We start from the raw sequence: 11,120 nt of genomic DNA, 5'->3' as shown, positions 1-11,120 counted from the left end.
TAAATTATTGATTGATATGGAAGGTGGTTCATATCTGAACATACCTGGATATTTCAGAAGTTAACGCAAAATAGGGGCATGGAATTAGCACGCTCAGAAAAAAGCAGAATAAAACAGGAGTATGAATCTAATGCTATTGCATCAGTGATAAACATAAGCCCATAGCTAGAATGTATACAGAGGAAGTTCAGTAGCAGCCCGTATGAAGGTGTTTCTATCAAAGTGATCAATTACGATTAGGCTTGAGTTACCTAATACATCTGAACACAAAAAAAATTAGCGCAAGAATATGACTACTTACTGGTTGGATGAAATCACTGACTCACAGATTGGGTTGATGCGTATACGAACTATTATTTGATGTTCCGATCAGATCCGGTGAAACAGCAAAATAACCTCCCCTTGCTCCCATTCATTCATCCAATTAGAGTAGATCGAGGAGAACATTGCCAGCTTATTCCGCACCTCAGGACCATGGCTGTGAGCATGTGTCTGGCGAGGATGAGCACTTGAGCAGACTTCAGATAGAGCGGATCGAGGAGAACATCAAACCGATGGTAGGCTTCCCTTGGGGCTATCCATCCCTTTACTCCATGGAGAGATTCGAGGCTGCTTGAGCATGGACCGATAGATAGAGGATTCGGTAATCAATAGTGTAGATGTATTTTGCAGGCTCCATACAGCATTATGGAAGCGAATCACGGGGACGAAGATCAACATTTTAAGTAGAGATTGGATACAAGAAGAGGAAGAGAAAAAGACAGGACGGGGAGGGTTGGATGGAGTTGGAGGCGAGGAGATAATGGAGCCATCGTGGGATAATGGAAGGTGGAGAGATGGGGATTCAGAGAGCCGATAAACCTATCGTTCACAGTCTCGAAAAAAATAGACCAATTTGGCTGTCACATGACGTGGACACACAAATAGATGATGTGGTGGGACCGCTTAGGTGGCATAGCTGCATGTTTAGAGAAATATGTTAGTGGGGATGAACTTCTTAGTTATATAGGATTAGTGTACCTTATTCTATCCATGTCCATTTTTTCAAGGAGACCAACAAAATTAGTATAAGAACCAAGCATATTAAATTTAGCAAAGACCTTTCTAGCCTCTCTTGCTAGACCACCAAATTCTCTAAGAAGGGTTTCTAAAACAAAATCTTTCTTTTCCCCCTCTTCCAAATCACCAAGTGTAAGAAACATGTGTTGGATTATAGGATTGAGATTAACAAATTTAGTTTCCAACATGCGAACTAAAGCAGCAGCAGCAATTTCATAAGTAGGAGCAAGTTCTACCAAGTGTCTATCTTCAAAATCTTCAACGGTACTAACATGACTGAAGAATTCTTCTATATTGTTTCTCCCAATGATAGACTCGCGTCCTACCGGTAAGTTTTTTGTGGTAAAATTAAAAGGAAACATGATGAATCAAGTAAAGTAAATGCAAGTAAACTAATTTTTTTGTGTTTTTGATATAGAGTGCAAGACAGTAAATAAAGTAAAGCTAGCAACTAATTTTTTTGTGTTTTGATATAATGCAGCAAACAAAGTAGTAAATAAAATAAAGCAAGACAAAAACAAAGTAAAGAGATTGGGAAGTGGAGACTCCCCTTGCAGCGTGTCTTGATCTCCCCGGCAACGGCGCCAGAAAATATGCTTGATGGCGTGTATTTCACACGTTCGTTGGGGAACCCCAAGAGGAATGTATGATACGCACAGCAGCAAGTTTTCCCTCAGAAAGAAACCAAGGTTTATCGAACCAGGAGGAGCCAAGAAGCACGTTGAAGGTTGATGGCGGCGGGATGTAGTGCGGCGCAACACCAGACATTCCGGCGCCAACGTGGAACCTGCACAACACAACCAAAGTACTTTGCCCCAACGAAACAGTGAGGTTGTCAATCTCACCGGCTTGCTGTAACAAAGGATTAACCGATAGAAAGGAGTCTCAAGGCGCTAGGTTTGACGGGATGGCGACGTCTCCACCTCCACCTCCGGTGACTAAACCCTAGACACCTTTGCCAGTGATCTCTCCGATCTCTGGTCCCTTTTCTCCACACTTTCTTCTTGCGTCTCTCTTCTCTGCTGTTCGGTTTCTTTGTTCTGGTTTTCTAGGGCTGGATCTGATGGGATCTACCCTGATGGAGTCTTGGAAGGTCTCATTCCGCAGCGTTCAAGATCTGGATCTGGTGAACTTCCGTCCTAAGGACGGTGAACTTCTTGTTTCAGATTTCCAATCTCATTTCCTGCTAGCTCTTGTGGATTCTTTTGGCGTCTCTGTTGCATCTAGATCTCTGTATGAAGGGGAGGTGATTCAAAAAGGTTCTTATATAACTTTTCCTCATCATGTGATCAAGATCCTGGATAAAACTTCCCTTGTGAAGGCAAAGGTATGTGATGTCTCAAATGGATTTACTCCTTCCGAGAAATATGCTGGGGTTGTGGATCCTGTAAGTTTTGAAGCCAAATCTAGAGCCAACCTTGTTGTTAATGCTCCGGCCATTCATCCTACGGTTAAACCCTCTATATCAGAGCTCACTCCACCTTCTAAGACCTGGAGGATCACTTATTCTACACACAAAGATCTTGATCGTGGAAGGATGAAGGCTTATGACGGCACTCTGTCTCTCTCTGTGAAGGATGGATGGATTTCTCTTCTTGATGCAAAAGGTAAAATTGTTGGTTGCAGATATAAGGAGACAAGAGATAATTTTTCTGTGGGCGCAAAATTACATTTTCCTATTCATGTGGTCCGTATGGGTCAGATCATAAGTCCTGCTAGTACCACAGATAAGTGCATGGCCCATGCAGATCCTGGCACGGTTCCCAAGGCAACTACTGATATGAATAATCACCATGATTCATCTCTAGTAAATCATTATGACTTGTCTAAGGAGTTGGATTATAGCCCAGGTCTCAAGGTTGCAAAATATTGTTTCACTAAATTTGCCAGATCAGTACATCCCTCGGCTAGCTCTGGACATTTTATCATGGTGGTTTCTTTTGGAAGAGCTTCTTTTAAGCTAGATGAAAGTTCAGTGAGTATTGCTCTCGAAGCGGCAACGGGGGGCTTCAGTGGAGATCTTATGGTCTCATTGCTTTGTGATCGAGTTTTCTCCTTTTGTGTGTCCACCAAGTCTGTTGGTTTTCATCTTTTCAATTTGAGGAGTTTTGCATGCAAGCAGTTTAAGTGTCATTTCCATCTTTGGGGAAGAGGTGGACCAAATTGGCAGAGAGAATTTCAACAATGGCAAGATGAAAATCAGCAATCTTGGACACTTGTGAGTCCTGGTAAAAAAAGGGTTCAACTTGGCATGAATGCATTGAAGCAAGGAAGGCCAAAATCTATCTTGAAGGCAAAGGATGCTCCTCCTAAGAAGCTGTCTTTCTCAGACTCCATTGAATACACTGCTTGTCAAGGATACCAAAAACCTTCTTTTGCCCCTGGTGTGATTTTGCCACCTACACATGTGACATCCACTTCACCATCACTGCATTTTGGTTCTACAAAACCATTTGATTTTGTGCAAGAGAAGATTGAAGCAAAGCTTAAGAGTCCTATGGTTGATCTTGTTACTAATACAGATATTGCAAGTACTTCTGGTGTTAAAGATTGTTTAAAGGAAAATCCTGACCCTACTGAGCATGTAGAGGACCCACATGGATATATTGCCCTGGAAAAGTTGGTTGATGATATGGCATATGAAGTTTGGGAGTGCTCAAGGTGTTTATCTATGGGACATCATGCCAAGGAGTGCACAAGGAAAGTCAGATGTCGTTTTTGTTTCAGATATGGTCATTTTCGGAAAGATTGTTTTGATTGGAAGCAAAATAAGTCTTTTAAATGGGTTCCTCGGAAAGGTAACATTGTAATTAATGAACCCCTGGTCGGTTCAGACAATGATTCCCACACGGAGTCGGCTACCCGGAGGAGTGCTGGTCCAGATTCTATTCATATTGCTAAATGTACACAAGTACCTCCTGTAGAGTCCTCCTCCCCTGTTTGTCCGCCCTCGTCTTCTCCGCTGCCACCACCGTCGAGTGCTCCGGCCATGGCCAACTACGAGGTTGATCCTACGCCCTGGCTGCCGCATGGACATCAAATCATTGATGGCGGCCCCACCCGTCTACCCAGGACTTTCTATAGTCCTTCGGTTGACCCACCTCGGCGCCATGACAACATCTGCGTCGCTGAGCTTTTGCCTCCGCCTCCAGCTCCTTTGATCCCGCATTGGAGGCAACAGGTACGGATTTTCATCGAACATCATCTGCAACGCACTGTGGAGGAAGTCCAACCTTGTTTATTGGGGCTAGCTTTTTATCGTCTGCGAAGCCCTGCCGCTACAGCTGCTCTAGTGAATCATGTACCATATCAGATACAGCAGGGTGTTTTTGTTCGATTCCTGAAACATGATGATAGGGATAATCATAGAGCTGTTCAGGGATTCCGTAATGGCTGGCTAATGTTCCTCAGCATCCCTTTGGATTTTAGGACAGACTATGACTTAGCTAATGCCATCAGTTCTTTTGGGAAGTTACTGCATTGGCATCAAGATGATGCTCTGCTTGAGAGGACGATTTGTTATGTGGCTTTTTCTTCTGAAGCAACTGTTCCCAGGGATGTTGTGTTTACCAAATATGCTTGGGGGATCAAGGAATCATGGACTGCTGTTTGTTATATTTTAACTGCTGAATTTGCTGATGCTCTGCCCAATGATGAGGATCAGATGCCTGTCAATGGTAACCCACATCCATTGCCTGGGCAGCTCTTGCCAAACTTGAACAACTTTGTGCTCCCACAATATCCTGAAATTGGTTGGAATGACCCTATGCCTATGAATGTTCCTGAACAAGAGCAACCTCCAGAACAGGGCTTTCAGCACCCACACAACCATGGTAATGATCAAGATCAGATGATGCAAGTGCAAGGGGAAGCACAGCTACCTGACAATGTGCTTGAGCGACGGGTGGAGCATGAAATCCAGCAGTTCAATGAGTCAGCTGTTATTGATTCATCAAGTTCAGAGGGTTCAGTTAACATGATGCAGGGGCCCCAGCAGATGATTGTAAACACAATTGAGCTCCAATTTTCTGTTATGGACAATGACCTTATCTCTTTTCTGGACAGACAATTTCCAAACTATAGAAACTGCATGGATGGTCTCATTGTTGGCCCTATCTTGCCAAAGGGTATTTTGTTGGATAAGATCTCTAAGGACCTAATTCCTAGCATGTTTATGTACACAATTCCTGCTGCAGTTACAGTCAATAAGCTTGCTTGGCTTAAGTCCTCTATCGACAACTTCGAGTCACAGAATAATTGCTTTATAGTTCCTGCTGATATGGAGCCCCTTATTAGAAAAGGGGCAATCAGGAAGAGCAAGAAAGTCATCCCACCAAGTTCTAGGGTCACAAGGAGTGCTCTTAAAGCTCAGATGAGTATTCAGAAGCATACCTGGAGGAATAAGGATAGGAGATCTTCTGCTGGTGTCTCTTTGTTCACTGATCCAGTGGACAGCTCAGACTGGAGTGAGAATTCAGTCAGGAGGTGTACAAGGCACATGGCTAAGACTGGTGGGTACAAGTTTCAATCCATGAAGGACAAAAGCACAACAAGGAAGAAGGCACAAGCATCCAAGCCTGATGAAGCAGATGAAGAGGTGGTTCCCTTCATACCAGTACCAACTCTGCAACACATTGGTAGACAGTTGCAGATATCTGAAGAAGAATTGACAGAAGAGAGGCTTATGGCTACTTCTGATGACTCCAAGGGCACCACTTCAAGCAGTAATGATGATTGAAGGAATCTGTAATGCAATCAGTATAGCTTTTGTGCCAGATCATGATGAGGCTTTTGAGAATGCAAAACTTGTTATTTACTCACTATCTGTAATGATACTATTAAATACTCATGTGGTAATGAATTCTCTTTCTGTGACCTGCTATGTATGGATCACTTTGGCTACTATCAGTTTGGTTTTCAATGAATAGTTCCCCAAATTTGAAGGTTGACTGGAATGTGCTCTGTTGGAATGTTAGAGGCTTAAATGATAAAGATAAGAGACTAGCTGTATACAACAAGATTGATGAGAGTAATTGTGCCATTATATGCTTGCAAGAAACCAAATGTGAAAGTTTTGAACACTCATTCATCGAGGACTTTTTGCCCTAAGAGATTTGATAGATTTGTGTTTGTGCCTTCCATTGGTGCTTCGGAGGTATTATTGTTCTTTGGAACAGTAAGGTTTTTATGGGCACTTTAATTGAAACAACTCACTCGGCTATTAGAATACAATTTGCTTCGCCCATACTGCTGAAATTTGGACTATGATTACTTGTTTATGGACCTTGTCGAGGGTTATGAGGGATGAATTTGTCCAATGGTTATTTGATTTGGATATCCCTCTCGCATGATAATTGGTTACTTCTTGGAGATTTTAATTTCATGAGGTCGGTGGAAAATAGGAATAAACCCGGGGCTGATATGGCGGACATTTTTCTTTTTAATAATATTATAAGTCATTTGGGTTTATTGGAGCTGCCTCTAAAGGGAAGAAGATTCACTTGGTCCAATATGCAAGCTACTCCACTCTTGGAGCAAATTGACTGGTTTTTTACATCTTGTGAGTGGACTTTGAGATTTCCTAATACAATGGTTTTTCCACTTGCAAAATCAACCTCTGATCATACTCCCTGTGTGGTATCTATCTCTACATCTATACCAAAGGAAAAGGTTTTTCGATTTGAGAATATTTGGTTAGAGCAGCCAGGATTCATGGAAGTTGTTACAAATGCTTGGAATTTGCCAGTAAATAAGAAGAATGTGGCTTCAGTGCTAACTGCAAAATTCAAAAATCTTAGATATGCTTTGAAGAAATGGGGGAAAGGTCTATCACATTTGAAGATACTTATTGAGCAATGCAATAAAGTCATTCTATTTTTTGATAATTTGGAAGACTCCAGAGACTTGAATAGAGCTGAATTCAATTTTAGGAATATTGTCAAGACACATCTGAAGAAACTCTTGAGTATACAGTCAAACTATTGGATGAATAGATGTACTATTAGATGGATTAAACTAGGAGGAGAAAACACCAAATTTTTCCATGCAAAGGCCACTGAAAGATATAGGCATAATGTAATATCAGTAATAAAGGATGAGCAAGGAAACCCTTTGGTGGAACATAACCAGAAAGCTAATGCATTGTGGGCTTGTTACAGGAACAGAATGGGAGTTACCAATGATAATGCAACACAAGCTAATATATCACATCTGATTACTCCAGTGGAAGGTTTGGATATCCTGTCTAAGGAATTTACCATAGATGAAATTGAGGGAGTGTTGAAGCATTTGAAAACTGATAGAGCTCCTGGGCCTGATGGTTTTAATGGAATGTTTGTCAAGAAATGCTTGGAATATAATCAAGGATGACTTCATTAATCTGTGTAGGGATTTTCACAAAGGACAAGCCCCCTGGAAAGTATTAATAGTTCATACATAACCTTGATTCCAAAGATTTTGTCCCCAGAGACAGTGAATGATTTTAGGCCAATTTCTTTAACAAATACATGTCTAAAGTTTTTGACAAAATTGGCTGCCAACAGGTTACAATTACAAATCAAAAATTGCATTCATGAAAATCAGTATGGATTTATAAGAGGGAGAACAATTCAAGACTGTCTGGCTTGGACTTTTGAATATTTGCATCAGTGTCATAAATCCAAGAGAAAAGTGATTCTACTTAAATTAGACTTTGAAAAGGCTTTTGATACAATTGAGCATAAGGCTATCATCAAGATAATGGAACTTAAAGGTTTTGATTCAACTTTCATTCAGTGGGTTAAAGAAATTCTGACTTCTGGCTCTTCACGCTATTCTCGTTAAATGGTGTTCCTGGGAAACCTTTCTTGTGCGAGAAGAGGGGTCGAGCAGGGTGATCCTCTCTCTCCTTTGTTGTATGTTCTTGGTGGTGACCTGTTGCAAAGTTATGTGAATCATGCTTTCGAGAGAAGGAAGATTAAAGGCTCCAATTCCCAATAGAGGCAGTAATGATTATCCTATTGTACAATATGCAGATGATACTATTATCATGTTGCCAGCTGAGGCAGATCAGTTACAAGTATTGAAAGAGCTACTGGAGGAATATTCTTCTTTTACTGGGCTCAAAGTCAATTACCAAAAATCATCACTCATTCCTATCAACATATCTCAAGCTGAAGCTGAGGCTTTGTCAACTCAAATACAATGTTCTATTGCATCAATGCCCTTTCCATATCTTGGCATTCCTATGGGCACTACTAAGCCAACAATAAGAGATTTATCTCCTCTAACTGATAGAATTGAAAGAAGGCTCACTGCTTCAGCCTCATTCTTATCTTATGGTGACAGGTTAATTCTGGTCAATTCTGTATTGTCTTCAATGCCCATTCACTACCTTAGTACACTAGATATACCAGATGGGGCAATTGAGGTGATTGATAGAGCTAGAAGGAATTGTTTGTGGAGAAAGAAAAAAGATGATGATAAAGCACATTCCTTGGCCTCTTGGGAGATGATTTGTAAACCAAAAAAAAAGGGTGGCTTGGGTGTCATTAATCTGAAAATTCAGAATAAATGTCTTCTGTTGAAGCAATTGCATAAATTCTACAACAATGTGGATCTTCCATGGGTCAAGTTAATCCGAAACTCATATTATTATAAGGAAGTCCCACATGCAGTTACTATCTGTGGTTCCTTTTGGTGGAGGAACATTATGAAGCTAATTGATATTTATAGGAAAATGACACATTGCAATTTGGGAAATGGAGAGACAATTCTATTTTGGTCGGATAATTGGAAAAATATGTTCTTTGATGAAAGGTTCCCAAGGCTTTTTTCATTTGTTAAGGATAAACTTATTTCGGTAAATGAGGCATTACAGCTTTCTGATCCTGCACAAGCTTTTCATCTCCCTTTATCCAATGAAGCTTCAGATGAGTTCAGAATGTTACAGAGCATTTTGAGAGGAGTGGTCACATCAGAGAATCAAGATCAATGGCTTATTTCATGTAACAAAAATGGAGATTTCGTTCCAAGTCAAGTCTACAGATTAACGTACCAACATATTCCCTCTCACTTTCCCTCTCAATGGATTTGGAAGAGTAAGTGTACATCAAAGCATAATTTTTTTGCTTGGCTCATTGTGCATGATCGTATCAATACATAAGATATGCTCAGAAGAAGGCATTGGAATGTCACAACAGACCACAGATGTGTGTTATGCAGTACCCATGCATTGGAGGATTGGTCACACTTATTTTTTGAGTGTATGTTCAGTGTGAGAATTTGGATATATCTTCAAGTTAATTGGGTGCATGGTTCCGGAGCCAGAGATGTTAAAAGAGACTAAGAGAAGATTCAAAGGCCCCTGTTTTACATAAATTATAATTCTTGCATGCTTGGAATATTTGGAAACAAAGGAATAATAAGATCTTTAGAGGCATGCAGCCAACCTTCGGGAGTTGGAGAACCGGCTTCATTACAGATGTTACCCTTCTTAAGCATAGGGTAAAGGAGAACTCTATAAGCTTTTTGTCATCATGGATTGACAACTTGTTGTAATCAGTAGGTAGGTAGCTGTTGTACATATTTTTCTTTCTTAGACTTTTGTACATATTTTCTTTTGATAATGAGCAATAAAAGGCTGTGGGGGGCTCCCCTGCAGTAGTTAAGTTCAAAAAAAAACAAAGGATTAACCGTATTGTGTGGAAGATGATTGTTTGCAGAGAAAACAGTAAAAACAAGTATTGCAGCAGATTTGTATTTCAGTATTAAAGAATGGACCGGGGTCCACAGTTCACTAGAGGTGTCTCTCCCATAAGATAAAAGCATGTTGGGTGAACAAATTACAGTCGGGCAATTGACAAATAGAGAGGGCATAACAATGCACATACATGTCATGATAAGTACAGTGAGATTTAATTGGGCATTACGACAAAGTACATAGACCGCCATCCAACTGCATCTATGCCTAAAAAGTCCACCTTCGAGGTTATCGTCCGAACCCCTTCCGGTATTAAGTTGCTAAACAACGGACAATTGCATTAAGTATGGTGCGTAATGTAATCAACAACTACATCCTCGGACATAGCGCCAATGTTTTATCCCTAGTGGCAACGACACAACACAACCTTAGAGCTTTACGTCACTCGTCCGGTGTCAATGCGGGCATGAACCCACTATCGAGCCTAAATACTCCCTCTTGGAGTTACGAGCAACAACTTGGCCAGAGCCTCTACTAATAACGGAGAGCATGCAAGATCATAAACAACACATATGTAATAACATGATAATTAACATAACATGGTATTCTCTATCCATCGGATCCCGACAAACACAACATAGAGTAATACAGATAGATGATCTTGATCATGTTAGGCAGCTCACAAGATCCAACAATGAAGCACAATGAGGAGAAGACAACCATCTAGCTACTGCTATGGACCCATAGTCCAGGGGTGAACTACTCACTCATCACTCCGGAGGCGACCATGGCGGTGTAGAGTCCTCCGGGAGATGAATCCCCTCTCCGGCGGGGTGCCGGAGGAGATCTCCAGAATCCCCCGAGATGGGATTGGCGGCGGCGGCATCTCCGGAAGGTTTTCCGTATCGTGGTTTTTCGCCTCGGGGGTTTCGCGACGGAGGCTTTAAGTAGGCGGAAGGGCGGAGTCGGAGGGCTGACGAGGGGCCCACACCATAGGGCGGCGCGGGCCCCCTTGGCCGCGCGGCCCTATGGTGTCGCCGCCTCGTCGCCCCACTTCGTATGCCCTTTAGGTCTTCCGGAAGGTTCGTGGCAAAATAGGACCCCGGGTCTTGATTTCGTCCAATTCCGAGAATATTTCGTTACTAAGATTTCTGAAACCAAAAACAGCAGAACAACAGAATCGGCACTTCGGCATCTTGTTAATAGGTTAGTTCCAGAAAATGCACGAATATGACATAAAGTGTGCATAAAACATGTAGGTATCATCAATAATATGGCATGGATCATAAGAAATTATCGATACGTCGGAGACGTATCAAATACCAACTAGCTACAGCTAGAACCCGTAGTCCATGGGGGAACTACTCACGAAGCATGATGG

Source organism: Lolium rigidum, chromosome 7 (assembly GCF_022539505.1).
Source record: "Lolium rigidum isolate FL_2022 chromosome 7, APGP_CSIRO_Lrig_0.1, whole genome shotgun sequence".
Classification (NCBI taxonomy): Eukaryota; Viridiplantae; Streptophyta; class Magnoliopsida; order Poales; family Poaceae; genus Lolium; species Lolium rigidum.
This window is presented reverse-complemented; position numbering follows the sequence as displayed.